At 45.0% G+C, this 23,850-nt stretch overlaps 1 protein-coding gene across 12 annotated transcripts in view; it reads right to left on the reverse strand.

Moving 5' to 3' along the window:
* The window catches only part of LOC139749360 (uncharacterized), a 512,783-nt gene that overhangs the window by 111,591 nt on the left and 377,342 nt on the right, over positions 1-23,850 (reverse strand). Inside the window, exon 6 of one of the 12 annotated variants that reach the window (XM_071663105.1) lies at positions 560-608. The exons of the other annotated variants lie outside the window; for them this stretch is intronic. The gene's annotated coding sequence lies outside the window, so the exon portion shown is untranslated. The remainder of the gene's footprint in view (positions 1-559; positions 609-23,850) is intronic. 12 annotated transcript variants of the gene reach the window in all.

Here is a 23,850-nt window from a genome sequence, read left to right on the forward strand (position 1 = left end):
TACAACAAAGATTACCTTTTTGTGAGCGTGTGTACAACTGAATATTGTACCTGGTAGACAGTGTTTACATTACGGAACACAAATTTAACTTTAATATGACCAAGTCTGGAGGTGTCTGGTCTGCCGACCAGCCCCGGGGTAGGAGGCGGGCCGGGTACCGATGACGTCACTCAGGTGAATCCGAAGCAGGTGTTGCCATGATTCACTCTTGTGACTCACCTGCCCAAGGCTGATAACACTACCTTCCCCAGTGCTTCATTCAATATACATACATACATATATATATATATATATATATATATATATATATATATATATATATATATATATATATATATATATATATGTGTGTGTGTGTGTGTGTGTGTGTGTAACGAGAAGATATACAACACAATAAAAATGCTTAAAATCTTTCACACATACAAAGGTCAAGGGTAATATACACACTACTGATCGATGTGTTCACAATGGTTGGTATGGATCTCTCTCTCTCTCTCTCTCTCTCTCTCTCTCTCTCTCTCTCTCTCTCTCTCTCTCTCTCTCTCTCTCTCTCTCTCACCTGAGCGGGAAACTAGATCAAGGAACGCCACCGTCACACCTGGACTCACCTGAAAAAAGAAAAAGAATTCGTTAATGATCTACAAGACTTGGTGCTAGAGAGAAATAAAGACGTGTGTGTCTCTCTGTATATGAACAGTGATAGGAAGTACCTGCTACCTGGTGAGGAAGTACCTGCTACCTGGTGAGGAAGTACCTGCTACCTGGTGAGGAAGTACCTGCTACCTGGTGAGGAAGTACCTGCTACCAGGTATTCTGAGCCAAAACATGAGGTGTTATATGCAGAGGAAAATATATATGTAATCACACATCTGGGTTTACATGTATCTTGACATCTGTCACAAGGACCTCACGAACACCACATATAAGACCAATCTATCTCTGATATACTCCGTTGCAACGAGCGAGTAGATTCGATAAAGTCCACGCAAGACGCATGAGCGCTTAACAAGTTCTGACACCAACTTGAACACAAGCGTCCTCCCTCAGTCAAGTGGACCGCGACCTTCCTTCCAGTGGAAATTTTGCCGCGGTGATCCCTGACCTGTCTGCCAGCTGTCCAGGACTGACCTGTCTGCCAGCTGTCCAGGACTGACCTGTCTGCCAGCTGTCCAGGACTGACAGAACAGCTTCAGCTTTGGACAGGTCAACCCCAGTAAGCTAGGCTGTCGACTGTAAACAATAGCAGTATCTGTTAGCTTTCGAACCGAGAGAGAGAGAGAGAGAGAGAGAGAGAGAGAGAGAGAGAGAGAGAGAGAGAGAGAGAGAGAGAGAGAGAGAGAGAGAGAGAGAGAGAGCATGCCCAACTCAGCAACAAATAAACAGTTTAAACCGTATACAGTCAGGCCGTCGACTGTTTACCTAACATATTATTCATTATATCTAAATATAATCTTAAAGCTAATATAGTTATTCATTATATCTAAATATACTCTTAAAGCTAATATAGTTATTCATTACATCTAAATACAATCTTAAAGCTAATATAGTTATTCATCATATCTAAATATAATCTTAAAGCTAATATAGTTATTCATTATATCTAAATATAATCTTAAAGCTAATATAGTTATTCATTATATCTAAATATAATCTTAAAGCTAATAAAGTTATTTACTGTATCTAAATATAATCGTAAAGCTAGTATAGTTATTCATTATATTTAAATATAATCTTAAAGCTAATGTAGTTATTCATCATATTAAAACAATCTTAAAGCTAATATAGTTATTCATTATATCTACACATAATCTTAAAGCTAATAAAGTTATTTACTGTATTTAAAAATAATCTTAAAGCTAACGTAGTTATTCATTACATTTAAATATAATCTTAAAGCTAATATAGTTATTCATTATATCTAAATATAATCTTAGAGCTAATATAGTTATTATATTTGAATATAATCTTACACCTAATATAGTTATTCATTATATTTAAATATAATCTTGAAGCTAATATATTCATTATATTCAAATATGATCTTAAAGCTAATACAGTTATCATATCTAAATATAATCTTAAAGCAAATATAGTTATTCACTACATTTAAATATAATCTTAAAGCAAATATAGTTATTCATTATATTTACATACAATCTTAAAGCTAATACACGTACTGTATTTAAATATACTCTTAAAGCTAATATAGTTATTCATTATACTTAAATATAATCTTGAAGCTAATATAGTTACTCATTATATCTAAAAATAATCTTAAAGCTAATATAGTTATTCATTATATCTAAATGTAATATCAAAGCTAATAATATTATTATATTTGAATATAATCTTAAAGCTAACATAGTTGTTCATTACATTTCAATATAATCTTAAAGCAAATATAGTTTGTTCATTATATTCAAATATAATCTTAAAGCTAATATAGTTATTCATTATATTTAAATGTAATCTTAAAGCTAATATAGTTATTAATTGTATTTAAATATAATCTTAAAGCAAATACAGTTTGTTCATTATATTTAAATGTAATTTGAAGGCTAATATATTTATTCATTATATTCAATGTGATCTTAAAGCTAATATAAGTATTCATTATATTTGAATGTAATCTTAAAGCTAATATAGCTATTCATTACATTTAAATGTAATCTTAAAGCTAATATAGTTATTCATTATATTTAAATGTAATCTTAAAGCTAATATAGCTATTCATTACATTTAAATGTAATCTTAAAGCTAATATAGTTATTCATTATATTTAAATGTAATCTTAAAGCTAATATAGCTATTCATTACATTCAAATGTAATCTTAAAGCTAATATAGTTATTCATTATATTTAAATGTAATCTTAAAGCTACATCAGGTAAGCTAAGGACTGAGTATTAGCATCCATTTGCCAGGAAAATGGTGAAGATATATGTGGAAAAAAATGGATAAACGACTTTATCTTCCCTGAGTTGAATACATGATGACTGACCCGTCTGGCCATACCTTGCTGGGGAAGGGTAATGACCCCCTCTCCATACTTTGCCATAGCTCAACCCCCCCCCCCCCCACACCGTTGCTGTATCATGAGCCCCCCTCCCCTTCCTGCAGCACCGTGGGATCAACCCACCTCCTTACAGTGTCCCGGGGCCCCGGCCTGGGTCCCTCGGCTGTATCCTGGGTCCCCTGATTGTACCGTGGGACACGTGGCTGTACCGTGGGACACATGGCGGTACCATGGGACCCATAGCTGTACAGTGGGACCCGTGACTGCCACATTAAGACAACAACACTACCACATTAAGACGACAACACTGCCACATTAAGACAACAACACTACCACATTAAGACGACAACACTGCCACATTAAGACAACAACACTACCACATTAAGACGACAACACTGCCACATTAAGACAACAACACTACCACATTAAGACGACAACACTGCCACATTAAGACAACACTACCGCATTAAGACAACACTACCGCATTAAGACAACAACACTGTCACATTAAGACAATACTGTTACATTAAGACAACAACACTACCACATTAAGACAACACTGCCACATTAAGACAACACTACCGCATTAAGACAACAACACTGTCACATTAAGACAATACTGTTACATTAAGACAACAACACTGACACATTGAGACAACAATGTCACATTAAGACAACAACACTGCCACATTAAGACAACACTGTCACGTAAAGACAACACTGTCACACTGAGACAACAACACTGCCACATTAAGACAACAACACTGTCACATTAAGACAACAACACTGCCACATTAAGACAACAACACCGCCACATTAAGACAACACTGTCACATTAAGACAACACTGTCACATTAAGACAACAGTCACATTAAGACAACACTGCCACATTAAGACAACACTGTCACATTAAGACAACACTGCCACATTAAGACAACACTGCCACATTAAGACAACACTGCCACATTAAGACAACACTGCCACATTAAGACAACACTGTCATATTAAGACAACACTGTCAAATTAAGACAACACTGCCACATTAAGACAACACTGTCACATTAAGACAACAACACTGCCACACTAAGACAACACTGTCACATTAAGACAACACTGCCACATTAAGACAACACTGTCATATTAAGACAACACTGTCAAATTAAGACAACACTGTCACATTAAGACAACACTGTCATATTAAGACAACACTGTCAAATTAAGATAACACTGCCACATTAAGACAACACTGTCACATTAAGACAACAACACTGCCACATTAAGACAACACTGTCACATTAAGACAACATTGTCATATTAAGACAACACTGTCAAATTACGATAACACTGCCACATTAAGACAACACTGTCACATTAGGACAACACTGCCACATTAAGACAACACTGTCACATTAAGACAACAACACTGCCACATTAAGACAACAACACTGCCACATTAAGACAACACTGTCACATTCAGACAACAACACCGCCACATTAAGACAACACTGTCACATTAAGCTAACAGTGTCACATTAAGACAACACTGTCATATTAAGACAACACTGTCAAATTAAGACAACACTGTCACATTAAGACAACACTGTCACATTAAGACAACAACACTGCCACACTAAGACAACACTGTCACATTAAGACAACACTGCCACATTAAGACAACAATGTCACATTAAGACAACACTGCCACATTAAGACAACACTGTCACATTAAGAAAACACTGTCAAATTAAGACAACACTGTCACATTAAGACAACACTGTCACATTAAGACAACAACACTGCCACACTAAGACAACACTGTCACATTAAGACAACACTGCCACATTAAGACAACACCACTGCCACATTAAGACAACACTGCCACATTAAGACAACAACACTGTCACATTAAGACAACAACACTGCCACATTAAGACAACACTGTCACATTAAGACAACACTGTCACATTAAGACAACACTGTCACATTAAGACAACAACACTGCCACATTAAGACAACAACACTGCCACATTAAGACAAGACTGTTACATTAAGACAACACTGCCACATTAAGACAACACTGTCATATTAAGACAACACTGTCACATTAAGACAACAACACAGCTACATTAAGACAACAACACTGCCACATTAAGACAAAACTGTCACATTAAGACAACAACACTGCCACATTAAGACAACACTTACATTAAGACAACACTGCCACATTAAGACAACACTGTCACATTAAGACAACACTGTCACATTAAGACAACACTGCCACATTAAGACAACACTGTCACATTAAGACAACAACACTGCCACATTAAGACAACACTGTCACATTAAGACAACACGGCCACACTAAGACAACACTGCCACATTAAGACATCACTGTCACATTAAGACAACACTCTCACATTAAGAGAACACTGCCACATTAAGACAACACTGCCACATTAAGACAACACTGTCACATTAAGACAACACTGTCACATTAAGACAACACTGTCATATTAAGACAACACTGTCATATTAAGACAACAACACTGCCACATTAAGACAACACTGTCACATTAAGACAACACTGCCATATTAAGAAAACAACACTGTCACATCAAGACAACACTACCACATTAAGACAACACCGTCACATTAAGACAACACTGTCATATTAAGACAACAACAATGTCACATATAAACGTCTTAATATACACGTAAATTATACCATTCGCGGTTTTCCTCGAGGATAACAGTTTGTCATAAATCTTCGTTCTTGTGAGCATCATTACACTATCACACGTTTATGGTATGTTTCAGTTTGATGTAATTAATTAATTGTGATAATATGGTTAGCTAAACGCACACGTCATCACTCTCCTTCACTCTGGTAATTAATTAAGCATTAAATGTAAACCAATTAACCGGCTAATCAGTGATCTAATGAGGACTTCTGCCTTGCTCTTTTCTGATTTATTTTCAGTCATTTAATTAAAATATTGGAAAGAGATGAGGGAAAAATGTTTAAACGACAGGTATAAAACGTTTTCTTTTTCCAGTGTGGAATGGATGGCTGACAGCCATCCTAACCTCAATAATCTACTGACGTCATCAGACCAACCAATTAAGCTTTGTGGAGGCGGAAGATCTTACAGCAATGATGGAGTTAAGGACACAGGTAATTACCCCATGTTGAGACAAGACAATGAGGGACAATGAATGATGGTAACAACGCTAATACTTCAGACGGATGGGAGGGTAGGAGAGGCGTGTGAGACACCTTCTCTCTCCCATTCCCATTATCTGCCTAACTTCCTCAAGTTCTCCCCTTCCTCTTCACAAGTCTGACCCGGTCTTCCCCTCGCACCCGTCCCCCCTATACAAGCTCATCAGAACAACTGCACCCTACCATGCCCCCCACCATGCCTCCCACCTCAAATACCTCATTGTAAATAAGTTAGACACCATCCACCACAACCTTCAGCATACATACAGTAACACATACGGTGTACACCAGTCATACAACTGTACCACACTAGCACTGACTGCAGCATTACTAACTATAATATACACTACCTAACCTTCACTCTGGATAAGCCTCATCCATTCCCTGTGCCCATGACTTTATCAATGGCCAACTGCTGAGGCGCAGCGACAGGCTCTAACTCACAGAGAGAGAGAGAGAGAGAGAGAGAGAGAGAGAGAGAGAGAGAGAGAGAGAGAGAGAGAGAGAGAGAGAGAGAGAGAGAGAGAGAGAGAGAGGACATCAGTATAAAATCAGCAACAAGAGCAGTAAGGATGGTGATGATAATAACCATACTAACGATCAATACAGACAGCGTGATCACCTAATTACCATTACAGCCACAAACGACGACGAACCACATCCGTGAAGGAGACATGACCAACCATAAACATCCTTCCAGTTTACTACACCTTCCCCCCCCGTGTGTGTGTGTGTGTGTGTTTGTGTGTGCCAACATCCCCTCCTCACCTGCCAACACCATGTGCCACCAGTCTAGGATCCAGAGGTCCGCTCCCAACAACCACTACACCACTGTTCCAGACGCCACTCGTATATTCCAGGGCAGCCGTGCCGGCATGCCTCACCCATCATGGAACAAAGAGATCCAACCCCTAACAAATCTCTCAAGTCCGCCCAGCCCGACCAAAGGCCGTCCTGGTCTTCCCCGGCCATAACTTGAGGCATCAACTCGGATCATACGATTTGTCAGCCGCGATAACGTATAAATTTGATAATATCGGATCCCGGTCGCTTTAAGGGGGGTTTAAGAGCGTTCTGCGACGCCCATTTGTTACTCCCGTGAACAAGTCTCAACACTTATACACTCTCGGCGGGAAAGATATGGCCTTTCTTTCTGTAAAGTTTCCCTGACACACGATTTAAAGCAGATCTAGTTAACTTTACGGGCGAGAGGTGACTTCTGAACTGGTGGGCCGCGTTGCCAGGTTGGCCTCAGCTCCTCTTTCTATTGGTTTTCGAGGTCAATCTGAAGCTGGGGTCTGAGACTGGAACCACAGATTATGGAAGTGAACTCTCCTCGAGAGAATCCGTGTACTTTGTGAGTCGGTTAGCGTAAGGTAACGACTGTGATCACGGCTTTTGAGAAACACGTACGAACGATCCTGAGCGCAACATTGACTCACAACCGTCTGACAAAGGACACAGGTCTGGGGCGCGGGCGCTGCTCCTCTACGCAGTCCTTGCCACACCTCGCACCACATCCTCTCCGCTGTCCCAGCCTTCACTAAAAGCCTTGTAACACATTCCTCTGTATTACCGCTGCCAACGGGACGCTACAGGAATTCTCCAGCCCTTTACGGTGGCACATAAAGCCAAGCCAACACACACTTACCGCCCGACTCTCCTCCCCTAAAACTCACATCATCACAAACTGGTGAGTGAGGGCGAGGAAGAGCGGCCGTGTCTGCCTGAGCCCGGGAGTGCTGCTCAAGGACCACTTCCCTTATATTACCCAGCAAACACATTTACCGGGAAAAAAAGTCTGCCGGAGTGGCGGCAACGGCGAGGAGAAGGCCCGGCCACCAGACCTCAGCCCGACCTCCGCCTTGACTCGCTACAGACCTGCTCTAATGCACTGTCTTCTGGTCTTGTGTGTGTGTGTGTGTGTGTGTGTGTGTGTGTGTGTGTGTGTGCTGGGGAGTGAACAGCACAGTGTGTAGGGTGCACCATCTGCAGAAGGGCCTCACACCAACAGAAAACGAATAAAACATCGCCAGAAGAGCGTCCTCAACTCCAGCGTGATATCCCCAAAATCAATAGCGTATGTGTGGCGCACGGATACTCGTATATACGGCCGCTCCTACAGGCTACTTCCTCCTGCGTTTAATACTCTTGGTGATGCTGTTCTTGCTGCTGGTCCTCCCGATACCACTACTGCAGCAGCAGCTGTTGTTGATCTTCCTCTCTCCTGCTGTTCATTTTTGCTCAGCAGCTGTTATTGATCTTCATATTTAAGGTGAACGTCGAAATTTCCGCACCAGTTGCTTCCCGTCCTAATGTTCTTGTCTGGGCTGCGGCTAATACTGCTGTTCCTGCTGTACTAACAGGAAGCTGCTGACGCTGTTGTTTGTGCCCACGGTACTGGTCTTGCTGGTATACCAGCTGTTCCTTCTGATCCTGCTGTTCTGACTTTACTCTTTCTGCTGCTGCCTCTCTACAGTTGCCATTGTTCCAGCTGCACCTCCCAGCAGCTGCTGCAGTGCCGACCCAGTCCATCAGAAAAGGAGGACAGGAAGTCAATGCACCACGAGCCATCCGCCCCTCTTCTCCCCCGGCCGAGTCCCAACAGTGTCTCGCTGTCTGGGAGGAGAGCCCATGCAGAGGAAATAAGGAAGATGTGTCGGAGGACCTGAGGAAGACCTAGGAGAACTTGGGAAAACCTGGGGAGGACCTGAGACAGTGGGAGAGATGAAGGTGGTTTCCAGGAAGGCTGGCGAAGCTCCCCGGCTGGAGTGGTGGAAGGGAGGCGGATAATGAGGGCCTCTTGGCAGCAAAGGAACGAGAATAAGTGACGGAAAGGGGAAAAGAAATGGTCAGATAAAGAGGAGGATAAATAGATGAAATACGAACTCGAGCGTAGATTGAGACCATTGGAGAGAGAACAATGGTAAAGGCACTGGGAAGGTGAGAGGGAAAATGATAAGAGGCATGAAGAGATCAAGGAAAACAGTGTGTGTGTGTGTGTGTGTGTGTGTGTGTGTGTGTGTGTGTGTGTGTGTGTGTTTAACCCCAGATCAGGTGCCTGAAAAAACAGAGGAGCGTAGTGAACACCCCGAGGGATAGAACACAACAGTAGCAGGAGCAGTAGGGGGTTCGTCAGCAGCAGCAGGAGCAGAGGGAGGGAGAGACAAGGCCAGGGTAATACAACGTGCACATGCCAGGTGGGAGGAGCGAGGTCTACTACCACAGCAGAGGTTTCTGGGGTGTGTTTCCCCCCGCCACGGCCGGCCACGAGGATTCATGAAATTGTTCAATGTGGTAAAATCTATTCCAAGCTCCCAGCAGCTCTCCTCACTTTACCGATAACCGTGTCGAGTATCTCGTGGTGGGGTTCGAACCCTCCTCACACACCAGGCATGAGAAAATTATGATTCACCTTACAATGAAGTTATGACGGGGTGGGGGGTTAAGGCTGAGTTTGGTCTGTTATAAGGAGAGAAGTAGAGGGTCTGAGCACGTGTGATCCATGCAAGGGGCTGGTGGCAGCAGCAGCTAAGCTCAACTCGCTACTTTCACCGAGCTGAGACATGAGTAATGTTGGCGGCAGCTGGAGCTAAGCTCAGCTCAGCTCACTACTCTTGCTGAGCTAAGACACACCACATGCCGGAGTTAAAGGCCGGAAATGAAAGTGATGTCGGATGGTGGTGGCAGCGAGGGTCTCGGTAGTGTGGTGGAGACTGTGGTGGGGAAAGGTCGAGAAGGGGAGAGAAGCTAGGAGGGAGGGTAAGTCTGGGGATAAAACGTGGTCAGGAACACTAGACAGTTGTCTGACTTTTAACTCATACACAAACGTACTCGTCCGAAAAACTCCGGAGCCCGGCTAGCTCGGTCGGTTGTTGAGTCAGAATCCAGGTCATGTCCTTTGTATAAACATCTACAACTATAGTGGGTCTTCCATAACCTCCTACAACCTGTGCTCTCCCAGTACCTTGTATGGTTGTGATATGCTAAGAAGATGCTATGAGGCCGTGCACTGTAGTCAACTAGTCCCACTACTTCCATAACATTCGTCCAGCAAATTCTGAATTCAACACAACAGTTAAGAATCGTACCAATGCAACTCGGATATAATACATATATTCTCCCGTGTATACGTGCCATTTGAAGATGGTCCACTGATCACACACGCTTTGCCTTATGAGCAAGCAAAGGCAGGCGTGTCTCTAACAGATGGGAAAGGCGTGGCACCAACCAGGAAAAAAATGATAGGCAAAATTTTCCTAACTTATAAGTGGGAGTATATGAGACCGGCCGGGGCCACGCACGGACCCTCCTGCAGGGCGCGTGTGAGGGAGTGTTGGTAGCCAATATGGACATCATCAGACACAAGATTCCGAATCACAGGATCGACCGCTCGACACCGCGAGGACACATGAACCATTCATCTTTACTCTTCGCTGAGGCGCGTCACAAGCGACACCTCATATCTCACGTTTTATTTCGATGGTTAGAGAAACTCTGGGATTTTTGAATGTCCCTGTGAAGAGTGTGTGTTGCTGAGGTCCTGCTCCTGCGAGATTTTGGGGGCCCTGGTGGTGCTAGAGGCAGGATGGTGTAAGAACTCCTGAGCCTCTCGCAACAGATGCCACAAGGCGCGACTCCCGGACCATCGTGTTGAATAAAGACGATCTACTGGAGGACGTCTTCAGATGTTCTCCTGAGAGTGGCATTCGCTGACCCCCTTTAACGCAAGTCATAGTGACTCCTGGGGCTTGATAATGACTATCCACACACAATGATCTTGTTCTCTTTCCTTATGTGCTCCTTTACACGATCTGTCGACCCTGTCACACAAACATCTTTTTTTTTCTGACGAAGGGATTAACGAAGCGTCGAAGATGAGGAGCCGGGCGGCCGAAGAACACAGGAGGAAAGAAAACCTCGTCTGGGAGCAGCCCTTGCTCGTCACATGGTATTTAACAGAGCTCGACACTGTCACTTGCAGATCCCCGCCCGAAGACGGGCTTAACTTTCACTAGCGTCGCTTTAATGGGACGTCTTCTCCTGCACGAGCATCAGGACCGGGACGACAGATAACTGGGAAAGTTCATAACAGTTCAGCCATCAGTTCTTGTAATGATACAATCAGCAGGAGTACAGGACGGCTATGTTCCATTTACTTGCCATCCCCCAGGCAGCTCTCGCCACACACGACACATCCACACAGACATGTGAGTCACACACTCTGGCTTATGACAGGGGTGTGTGTCAGGGGCCTGCTGACGTGCCTCGCTGTTATACAGGGGTTCCCCGAGTTCCACTCCAACCCCTACGGGATCCAACCCCACCACGTCAACAACCTCGGTACGTAGTTGTCAACCGTAGGGAGCCAGTTTATAGAGGCCATCCCCAACCCTACGAAGTAACCTCCAGCATATCGACCCCAACCATGCGACCAACCCCGCCAAGACAGCCTCATAGGAAAACCTGCCAAACATGTCAACCACAGAGCGACAACCCCAAGGCGCCAACCCCACTACACCCTCCTCAGACCACCAGTCAACCCCAAGGCGTTGACCCCCAGTACGGTAACGTCAGACTACCAGGACCAGTTCACCAACCCTGCTGGCACGGCTGGCCAACTACAGCAAGCCAGGTCTAATCCATCACCATCCGCCTCGTACCCAACCCTAACACAGATTATACTCTTCATCCGTAATCCTCCTGTGAGAGCGGAGGGAGAGGAAGGGGAGTGTGATAAATGTATGAGTGAAAGAAATAATAGGGTATAACGAAGAGAGAGAGAGAGAGAGAGAGAGAGAGAGAGAGAGAGAGAGAGAGAGAGAGAGAGAGAGAGAGAGAGAGAGAGAGAGAGAGAGAGACCCGGGCACCACACCATACATATCTTATCATATACCAATACGGGTGTCTTGGCTCTATGATCATCGCATGATTTTCTCCCCTCTGTGTCTCTCCCTCTCTGAGCAACAAATCTCGTCGCTCATGATCTACACCACTATCTTGCCTACACCTTACGGGATCATTTCATAATCTGTTCCACAAAGTTTGATATGCACACTGCATTACCGAAATAGTTACATAAGGCAATATCATGTATCCAAACCTTAATGATATGAAGATCTGGTGGGTTTTATGAAGAGAATCAACGTCACAGTGTAAAGGATGACAGTAGAAATGTGAGTCCCGCTTCCCCGGCACGACGGTACGACCTCTGAGCACGACGTACGACCTTTGAGCACAAAACGGTACGACCTCTGAGCACGACGTACGATATTTGAGCATGACGGAATGACCTTGAGCATGACGTACGACCTTTGAGCACAACGGTACGACCTCTGAGCACGACGTACTACCTTTGAGCATGACGAAATGACCTCTGAGCACGACGTACGACATTTGAGCACAACAGTACAGACCTTGAGGACGAGGGTGCGGCTTTAGGACGAAAGTGCGACCCTTGAAGACGATTTACGACCCTTAAACACGACGTTACAGCCTTAATAGAAAACAGTACGACCCTTAAGAACGAAGGTACGACTCCCAAGCACGAAGGTAAGAGCCTTCAGTGCGAAGGTAAGACCCATGAGCACGACCCTTGAGTACAATACAAAGGGATGCAAACAGCAGCGGACCATTAAGTCCCTCTGACCTTTACGGGTCAGGTCAGAGGCTAGGTCATAACCCAAGGGTCGTACCGCTGTCCTAAAGGGTAGTCATGTCCTGCTCAAGGGTCATTATCACAAGTCCGTGAGGTTATACACAAATACACTTACACAAACACATGCACACTTTAGCTGTCTATATAAAGCAGTCCCTCGTGCCTTGCTCCACGTCTTTGTCTAATCCTTGACGTGTGTTCTGTCCTCCAGTATCTTGAACAAGCCAGACGCTTGCCTTACCCCATGACCAGACCATGTATTACATCTGTACACTTACATTACTTACACCCCACCATGTATTACATCTGTACACTTACATTACTTATACCCCACCATGTATTACATCTGTACACTTACATTACTTACACCCCACCATGTATTACATCTGTACACTTTCATTACTTATACCCCACCATGTATTACATCTGTACACTTACATTACTTATACCCCACCATGTATTACATCTGTACACTTACATTACTTATACCCCACCATGTATTACATCTGTACACTTACATTATTCATACCCCACCATGTATTACATCTGTACACTTACATTACTTATACCCCACCATGTATTACATCTGTACACTTACATTACTTATACCCCACCATGTATTACATCTGTACACTTACATTACTTATACCCCACCATGTATTACATCTGTACACTTACATTACTTATACCCCACCATGTATTACATCTGTACACTTACATTATTCATACCCCAACAAGAATGGGTCCTAGAATAAGACATGTGACAGACTGAGAGATGTTTGCCAACACAGGAAGAACTGGTTGGTATTACTGAGGCTATAAAGGAACAGAAAGAGTTGAATTCTAACAAAATATTATCTTGTTAGCGAGTGAGTTTAAGTGCGCTCTTGATGAAAGAGAGGATATGATGGATGATGACGACGTGCTCACTCACGATATTAAATGTTGTGTTAAGTTTTTAAACAGCTGGAGGAGACATGATTCATTTCTCTGGGGACATAAACAAGTTGGACTCGTTAGAAATGAATTGGCCGATGCTGTGGCCAGAGATACATGTGGAAGGGATGAAGTATATTTGAATGTACCTTAACATATAGGATAAAGTACACTCTCAAACATAACATTTGAGAAGAGATATTGAAAGAGATAATATGAAAGAAAACGTCAAAGTATATAATGGGATGAATTTAATAAGAGATACCAGATCAACACTTATGGCCAGAGTAAGTGTAAAATAATACTGTGGCTACAGTAACACAACCATACAGGAGTGAATGGGAATATGATGTAATGATAAATAAAACCAAGATTTTGCAGAGGAAAATGATACCAATGAATAATATATTCAACAATGTATCATGCTCTCTACATTTAGATTGAGAGATGACAGACAGACAGACAGACAGACAGACAGACAGAGAGGATCTCCTCCTCTCGTGATGTCCATCCACTTGGGTCTGACTTTGTGACCTCTGTAATCCTTTTGCGCTACCGTTCACAGGATGAGCAAGGGGAGCACAATGAACATCGGCTCAGGTCAGATCAATCAACTCTTCTTTCATGAAGTTTATCTACATCCACCTCAACACAGCCTCATCTTTCCTGTCACAGCTATTCTAAATAATTCGGAGAACATTTCTATGCATCATTCTACTATCATATACACTTAATTCTGTATCTCTTGTCATTCTCTTTTCTCATTCCTCAACTTTCGTGCCTCATCTTCATATCCGTTCATGCGGTTCGTTATGATTCGTTCCTCAACCTCATGTACAGTTCCTGTAGGTTTGCCATCTATTTCCTCAACCTACACTTGCCATTCCTTACATTCCCTCTACCACATTCCTCCCCTCACCCTATCCCTTCATCACTCCTCACCACCTGGCTGGTTCACCACCTGGCTGGCTCACTAACTGGCTGGCTCTCTACCTGCCTAGCTCTCCATCTAGCTGGCTCTCCACCTGGCTAGCTCTCCACCTGTCTGGTTGTCCACCTGGCTGGCTCTCCCGTGTCTCGGGCTAAGCGCTCCGCCTGGTGTTATCAGCTGTGACTGACAGACTTTTTGTTCCTCACAACTTGGAAAAGAGTGACCTGCGCAGTCTTAACCCTCCACACCAGGGGGTACCATGGCCTCTCGTCAGGTTAGGTTGCCGTGGGTGTTGACGGAGGGACGGGTAACACTGCTGTTGCAGGGGTTACACTGCATGTTGCCAGGGTGTTGCAGGGGTTACACAGCATGTTGCCTGGGTGTAGCAGGGGGACAGCTGCATGTTGCCAGGGTGTTGTAGGGGGGACAGCTGCATGTTGCCTGGGTGTAGCAGGGGGACAGCTGCATGTTGCCAGGGTGTTGCAGGGGTTACACAGCATGTTGCCAGGGTGTTGCAGGGGTTACACCGCATGTTGCCTGGGTGTTGCAGGGAGGGACAGCTGCAGCCGGGGTCATGGTCGAGCAGCTGGCATGCAAGATATCACGTGAAGGTCAAGGGTTCACGTGGCGTTGCTTCCTACGTGGCCAGTCATCACTGGAGGCTCAGGTCACGGGTCTCACGTGGAGGCGATATGCTCACTCACGGGCCATACTTGAAAAAAGTATTATTCTCAGTCACGGGCCATACATAGAGGGGTTATCATGCTCGGTTACGGGCCATACATGCCAGCTCGGTAGGCAGCGTAATGAAGGCAATGGCGCCAGTGTCGGAATCACCCCCCCCCCCCCCCCCACGAACAGCTTAGCCACACCTGGCCTGGCGTGTGGGGTCACACCTCCTCTTGTGAACCATTTTGATTCATAATAATCTAAGGAATAAAAAATGGCAACAATAAAAAGCAAGGAGGCGTGTGCCATGACGTATGTAAATGTCACGTGTGTGTGTGTGTGTGTGTGTGTGTGTCTGAGGCAGGTGTGGCAAAAAGTGTCCAGGTCCTGTCGCTGCTGCTACAGGTGTGCGTGTGTTAGAGAGAGAGAGAGAGAGAGAGAGAGAGAGAGAGGTGCGGTGCGGTGGCCAATCACAAGGAAGGAGGATGATAGCGTGAGCAAATGAGCGGATGAGAAAACCATGACGTGGAACACAAGATACCCAGTGGCGAGGCGAGTAAGTAATGAACTGCATCTAAGGTAATCCTTATTCTATAATATAGAAATTACAATACCAGGTAATTAAGGCATAGTACAGGAGCTCTATTACGACCCTTCAGTATAATGGTCTGACCTCTGACATGCCCTGACCCCATGGTTCAGGCGAAAGGCCAGGCCATCAAACTCAAGGGTCGTACCGTCGTGCTCAAGGGTCGTGCCGTCGTGCTCGAGGGTCGTACCGTCGTGCTCGGCAGCTCATACCGACCTCCACCAAGGGTTAATGACATGCAAACAATAGACAGCCAGGGCAGATAACGTTACTTCTTGTATTATAAAACGTTACAAGTGTTACTTCTTGTATTTTCGAAATGGTAGAAGTGTTACTTCCTGCATCATGATAATGTATTACCATTAGCTTAACAATCCTGCTTCTAACGCCGTGTTAAACACGACAGTCATAGTCGGACACAATTTGGATATCAAGAAGGAAAATGATTTACTTGAGGAAATCCCTCATGACTGGTGGTCACGAGCAGAGCTTACGGCAGATTATAACTGGGGATCATCTTAATTAACATCAACAACAATATGAGAGTAACTACAGTGGATTGCATTGATGTTTTCTAAAGAATAACTGATGTTAAAAGTGACTTACTAAACCTTAGGTCCATGCACGCACTCTAGTTTATCTAAACACTCAAGGCGATATATATATATATATATATATATATATATATATATATATATATATATATATATATATATATACTATTCAAACAACAAAGCTTCTAAACATAGTCAGAGGGTCGACCCAATTACACAATGCCGCATATCTTAACATAACCAAATGTTAACAAACAAGTGGTAGCGCTAAATGTACTTTACATTGAATAAAGACCATAGTTAGAACGGTTACCATCCTCTGAGTGGCACACATAACGTGCATGAGTACATGTGATGACCCAAGACGACGGGAGAAATCATTAGCTCACGTCAAGACACGTCGTGGATCAACTAAAACAAAGAGCCCCAGATCCTGGCCGAGTGATGACGATGGTGTCGACATCTGGCGACCTTGATCCAGTAAACTGGACCGCTTGAAAGAATTCCAGTCCAGTGACCTTCCTTGACCTCACGAGGGAAAGTGACCCGAACCCTCAGACTTCAGTGGGCAATTTAAGGTCAAGGTTGGATGAAGACGGTGTTCAAGGAAAAGTGGTGGATGATTCCCCTTACGTTCTGTCTACGATGAATTATCACGTGGCTCTGAGAAGTGGTCCAGTATTGTACCAGACAGGTCCAGTTCCACACCAGCTGGGTCCAGTAGCGCATCAGGATCAACACTCACAAGGTTACCTATTTCTTAAGCTGGTAGTAACTCGACCACCACGGTCATCAAGCCGTTGGTGATGAGTCTGGCATTCTACATCCATCGTCATCAACTTCGTCATCAACGTCAACGTGGAGGCCAGAAACCCTGGGTCATCAAAGGGTACGGCTGTGGTCCGGGGTCAGTCTAGCTGAGGAGCGACAACATGTCTCACATGGATGGAATGTAGTATATAAATATGAACGTCTTACTGGCATCACACCGGGACTTGAGGGGTTTGTCGAGGCCATGCCAGAGTCAGAAATGTATCGTGTAGATGGGACAGACAACGGGCTGCATGAAGCAAAGATTTCCATGCAACTGTATTGTAGATACATGATAATATAAGAAGTCTTGGAGGGTAGGAGACAACGCAAAGTCTGAAGTGTGGCTAGGACCAAATGGCCTCATGATTATGCTAGTTAGCGTCGTGTCTGTGTTTGTGTGTGTGTGTGTGTGTGTGTGTGTGTGTGTGTGTGTGTGTGTGTGTGTGTGCTGGGCCAAGGCGACAGGGTGGGTCGAGTCGAGGGGATATCACTGACGCTATGAATGGTCCCAGTGATGCCTTTGTCTGGAGAGGGAACCACTGTGCTTATAGACACGTCTGATGAGTATCCCAGAGGGTCGACTTGAACGACATGCTCTGCAGGACACACACGAGAACGCACACATCCTCCTCCTGCTGCTGCTGCTGCCATTCATGAGGCCAGACAGTCATGGACTGTGAAGACCTCGAGGCAATGCCTCCATGGCTCACTATATAGGATTATGCAAATGGTTCAGGATGGGGCCCATTCCTCTGAGACAGATGTGAAGCTGCCTTCACAACAAGTACGGAGAGTGAAGGATGATGAGTGAATGTGAACTGAAGGAGCTGTCCGACGGTCTACTGCTGATACTATGACGTGCAGATGAAGGTACACAGATCATTCACTTCAAGTTCTCTGAGAAATGATCTGGCCAGTTGCTGGCTGTTGTAATGACGTACAGGATCAGCGTATAATAACCCGAGTTATCATGGGTGAAAATGATCATCTCGACGCTTGTTCAAATATGAGTTTCGCTCTTTGGCAGTCCACTTATAAGACTCTCACCGAGGTGAACTGAGAACTCAACCGTAACAACACTAATACACTCAACACTGAGTGAAGGAGGAGCTCCTGGCGGCGTGGTGTTGGTCATGTATAATGACTCATCTACAGTCCATTTCTCAAGTGTTGGTCATGTATAATGACTCATCTACAGTCCGTTTCTCAAGTGTTGGTCATGTATAATGACTCATCTACAGTCCGTTTCTCAAGTGTTGGTCATGTATAATGACTCATCTACAGTCCGTTTCTTCAGTGAGGCAATACATCAACGTTAAATGATGGCTGCATCTGCTGTGAAGGAATCCATCAGCACCATCAACTACCACATACCATTTTCTTTCAGACATTTTCTTGCTAACAATGAATTAATCTTCAGAATTGATATTACGTCACAGGTCATCGCATCTGTCGATATATAGTCGTAAAACAGCTATATGAGAAGTCCCATCTGATCTGATAACAATTAACTAAACAATAAAGTATTAACGAAGATAAATTAGCTGTACATATCATTGGTATATTTGTCTAATAAGAAAAACACTTTTTCTTTGGTTGGCCAACGATTTAGAGGTGAAGAGAAGCGACAGAAGATTGCCTCAGATTCCAAGACATCAGGGACGGGATGGGCTAACCGCTGGTGGAGCAGCAGGTCAGTCCTGTGGCGCCAAGTGAGAATCCTAAACAAGCTTCGGTATGCACGGAGCACCTGCTAGGAGTGGAAGGACGACAGCCACAGACGCATCAGTGCTCATCCAGGATGACGTTATGCCATTATGACTAGGGCGCCATGTTGTCAAGAGACGATTAGGCCACATTAGAAGGTTTGATATCATACACTTCATCAGGAAGGATATCATACACTTCATCAGGAAGGATATCATACACTTCATCAGGAAGGATATCATACACTTCATCAGGAAGGATATCATACACTTCATCAGGAAGGATATCATACACTTCATCAGGAAGGATATCATACACTTCATCAGGAAGGACATTATACAGTATCAGTAACGATGATGATAGTGGTGATGGAGGTGGTAGGGATGACACAAGTGTGTTAGTCATATATACAACAGTAACTGCTGATATGAAGTTAACTAAAAAGCGAATTAATAAATATTACGGGTCATTGACTCGGAACGGTTCATGCACTTCTTCATATGTGTAAAACAAATGCCAGTTAGTATGATTAAAACCATCAAATACGACAAGAACTTGCTCTATGGGATTCTTGATCCTACAACAGCTGGTTGAGAGAAGAGATACTAATGAGGATTTGCATAATACCTTCCTCTACTTCCCTTATCACCATCTAGTAAACTTTGAGTTTGATGACCACAGCTCCAAAGATAACACTCAGCGCGATAACGGCAGATGTGGCTTGAGAAATATCAGCTCAAACGAGACACATTTGTATAACTATTGATTGAGATGCGGTAATGGGCGTTTTCAATGTCAGGGAACTCACTCTGGCCTTGTTTGATGGGCGCATCAAACCCGGTTCTGTCAAGGAGGACGCAAGCGGGAAACTCAGAAGGAAAAGCATACAAACAGTCAGGGAAAAAATGACTGATACAGATGTTCCATCACGAGATGTAAAGGCAGAGTCCTCAGCATCTGAGTGAAGACAAAGCCAAGCTGCAAGATAAATGTCAAACAGCTTGTGGACAGGGGTCGGGAAATTACTTTTAGAGCAGTTAACGGATGCAAGAAATGGCCTCGCACTGAAGCGACGTGCATGAAGAAGAAAGTCGACTGCTCTTCAGGCACACTATGAAGCCAAGACTTGAGTCAACATACAAACATGTGAAGGGATGGCATATAGCTATAAACAAGTCGGCGGAAAAGCAGAGCAAATCTGTACATCAAACGGAACAACAGGGCAACGTATGGGTCATCCTGTATACAACATTGCCAAGAAACGGCCGGATGATGTCATTGTTGGTTTCCGGATGAGGTCGCAGGCCATCTTACTGCCTCTCACGCACCGGCGAGGTGCAACAACCCATCAAAATTCTGGAGACGTGGAGGGAAAAGCGTGCCGGAAACAGTTTCAAAGTCCTCCACATCTTCGAAGTGGGGGACTGCTCGGCGATGTCGAAGAATAACAATGAGATTGGAAAGTCTAGGTGTCATGAACACCAGCAGGGCCACATACAACATGCACACCCATGACATCTCTAAGAAATCGCCACCTCCTATGGAAGCCGTACAGAAAACTATCAGGCGAAGATCTGGTTCGATGTGGACAGAGAGGTGATCGGTGTGGGAATGGCCACCGCCGCCGGCACTCTGACCACCGTTGGCAGGACAACAGAAACAATAAGTATATTTTGTACACTATTCCTCACTCAGTACCTGAGGGCTTCTCACCTGCTGCTGTAAGACTGTATGTGATGGGCATCCTCCACGGCCTCGCAAGGAGGACCGTGTCACAACCCCGTCTGTGTCTCCGACGCTCAGGACTACCGAGATCCGGCTTTACAGTTAATATAAACCTTAATATGGACGTGAATCATGATATGCACGTGACCTACTAGCCATAAATAGAATGATTCACTCAAACATAAGAAATCTGATAAATGGAAGCATTCTCATGTAAATCTTTAACTGAAAAATAGCTTCTTTTACGACCTTCAAAATTATCCTACAATCTGAAAATTTTATCCTAAACACCTAAAATTATTGAAGAAAATTACCTGAAATGACTTTTAACACAAGGGTGCTATCAATTATTTTTCCCTGGCCCATTACCAAGGCCACTGAAACATTCAGCTCCATACAGGAACTCGATATGAGCGAAGGTGTGTGGCATCATGGGGAACACAACGACACTGGCCGGCGAAACTCGTAAATTGTGGTGCGGGCGACTGGGAGCTGTAAGAAGACTACTCCACAGCATTATGATGACATCATAACTTGTCGCAGTAGCTAACATCACAATACCATGGTACATCATACCTTAACATTACGACCCCACATGATGCATGAGACCAAACATCACAATAACATCTGATGTTATTTACTCGCGTATCCTCACAACACCTGGCATCAAGCCAGCAGCTGACATTACAACATCAGAAATCCAACACAACACCACCTGACATCACAATAAAGTGTCCGATTGTGGTGAAACAAGAAGCATGACCATAACAACAATTCGACCAAACACGCAACTTAAAGTTCACCATCAAATCTGCGTGGGATGATATCACAGGCAACAACAGGCCCGATATCCATGAAGGTCAGGTCAATCTATCTGGTGTTATGCTGTGACGCAAAGCGATATCATGATACACAATAAATATGGAAATTATGGTAATATTTACTGAGGCGTGAGGTGCCTGCCCAACCTGAATGACGACTCGCACTACTGAGGCGTGGGGCGCTGCACACCGGGCACGACCCTTGTGCACGACGATACGATCTTCGGGCTTTCGGTACGACCCTTGGGCACGATGGCACGACGTTTGAGCATAACAGTCCGATCTTTAAGCACGACAGTAAGGCACCTGAGCACGAACGTACGACCTTTACATATGAGGACCAGGCCATCAAGGGTCGTATTGTCGTGCCCAGAGGTCGTCCTCCTGTGTTCCGGGAATGACATTATCAAAACAACATATTTTAAGAAAGTGAAGCCAAGGAAATATACAAACATGATATCTAGCCACAAACCTTCCTCCAACCTACCACCTTCAACAAGCAACAACCAGTTTCCATCCTACCGCCTCCAACAAACCACTATTCTTCCCCCACCCTTCCCGCCGCCCACTGTGCAGGGCAGGCGGTCACACAGGGCCTCCAACAACCACGCCCACTGTGCAGGGCAGGCGGTCACACAGGTGTAGTCAGCAAGGCACTATGTGGGCGGCGTCTGGTCGTCTTTAAACGGCGACTGTCCTGGGAAAAGTCACACAGCATCCAATAAATAAACAAACCCGCGCACCAACTTTACTGCTGATGGGATCGATCGCTGCCCACCCTGACCTGCCTCATGCTGCCCACCCTGACCTGCCTCATGCTGCCCACCCTGACCTGCCTCATGCTGCCCACCCTGACCTGCCTCATGCTGCCCACCCTGACCTGCCTCATGCTGCCCACCCTGACCTGCCCCATGCTACCCACCCTGACCTATCCCGTGTTACCCACCCTGACCTACCCCGTGTTACCCACCCTGACCTACCCCGTGCTACCCACCCTGACCTACCCCGTGTTACCCACCCTGACCTACACCGTGCTACCCTCCTTGACCTACCCCGTGTTACCCACCCACCGCCCAACCTGACCTACCCCGTGCTATCCACCCATCGACCACCCTGACCCACCCCGTGTTACCCACCCACCGCCCAACCTGACCTACCCCGTGCTACCCACCCATCGCCCACCCTGACCCACCCCGTGCCACCCGTGACCCTCTTGCCCCGTCCCAGTCAGACGGGTCAACAACATTGGTTCGCCCACTCAACTACACGCAACATACACCATTCTTAACTACCTCAGGATCTGTCTCCTGTGATGTGGAGAAAATGACGAGGAAACTGGACGAGGTGCATACTGAGCCTCACTGTCAATCATGGCGGACGACAATGAACAACAAATGTACTAGTGTGACACGTGGAGGTGGACCAGGTACTAGTGTGACACGTGGAGGTGGACCAGGTACTAGTGTGACACGTGGAGGTGGACCAGGTACTAGTGTGACACGTGGAGGTGGACCAGGTACTAGTGTGACACGTGGAGGTGGACCAGGTACTAGTGTGACACGTGGAGGTGGACCAGGTACTAGTGTGACACGTGGAGGTGGACCAGGTACTAGTGTGACACGTGGAGGTGGACCAGGTACTAATGTGACACGTGGAGGTGGACCAGGTACTAGTGTGACACGTGGAGGTGGACCAGGTACTAGTGTGACACGTGGAGGTGGACATGAAAACGTCATGGCAGGTCGTCACACTACTCCAACTTGGCCATGAGTCCTCCAGCGGCTCAGCATCCTGGTGTTCCCCACCTGCACACACACACACACACACACACACACACGGCGCCCCCTTCACACCCCGTCAAACAGGTCAGCCCAAATGGCCATCTCTGTTATCTCGTGATAAAACTCCTGGACCACACCAGCTTCCTCGTCCGTCCTCCACATATTGGTCTTACTGACGACCAACGAACACATGTAAGTTATGCATCAACACCAGACGTCACACACATCAACACCAGACGTCACACACATCAACACCAGACGTCACACACATCAACACCAGACGTCACACACATCAACACAAGCCTTGATATCTTTTCTTATGCGCTATCTGTCTGACAACATGACTAATCTCCCTGACCTGTTTGATAGGAGGCGACATCAACAAGTGATTCGTATAGGTAAAAGCAGCTTGACCCGTATGTACAGAT

Source organism: Panulirus ornatus, chromosome 7 (genome assembly GCF_036320965.1).
Source record: "Panulirus ornatus isolate Po-2019 chromosome 7, ASM3632096v1, whole genome shotgun sequence".
In the NCBI taxonomy this organism is placed as follows: Eukaryota; Metazoa; Arthropoda; class Malacostraca; order Decapoda; family Palinuridae; genus Panulirus; species Panulirus ornatus.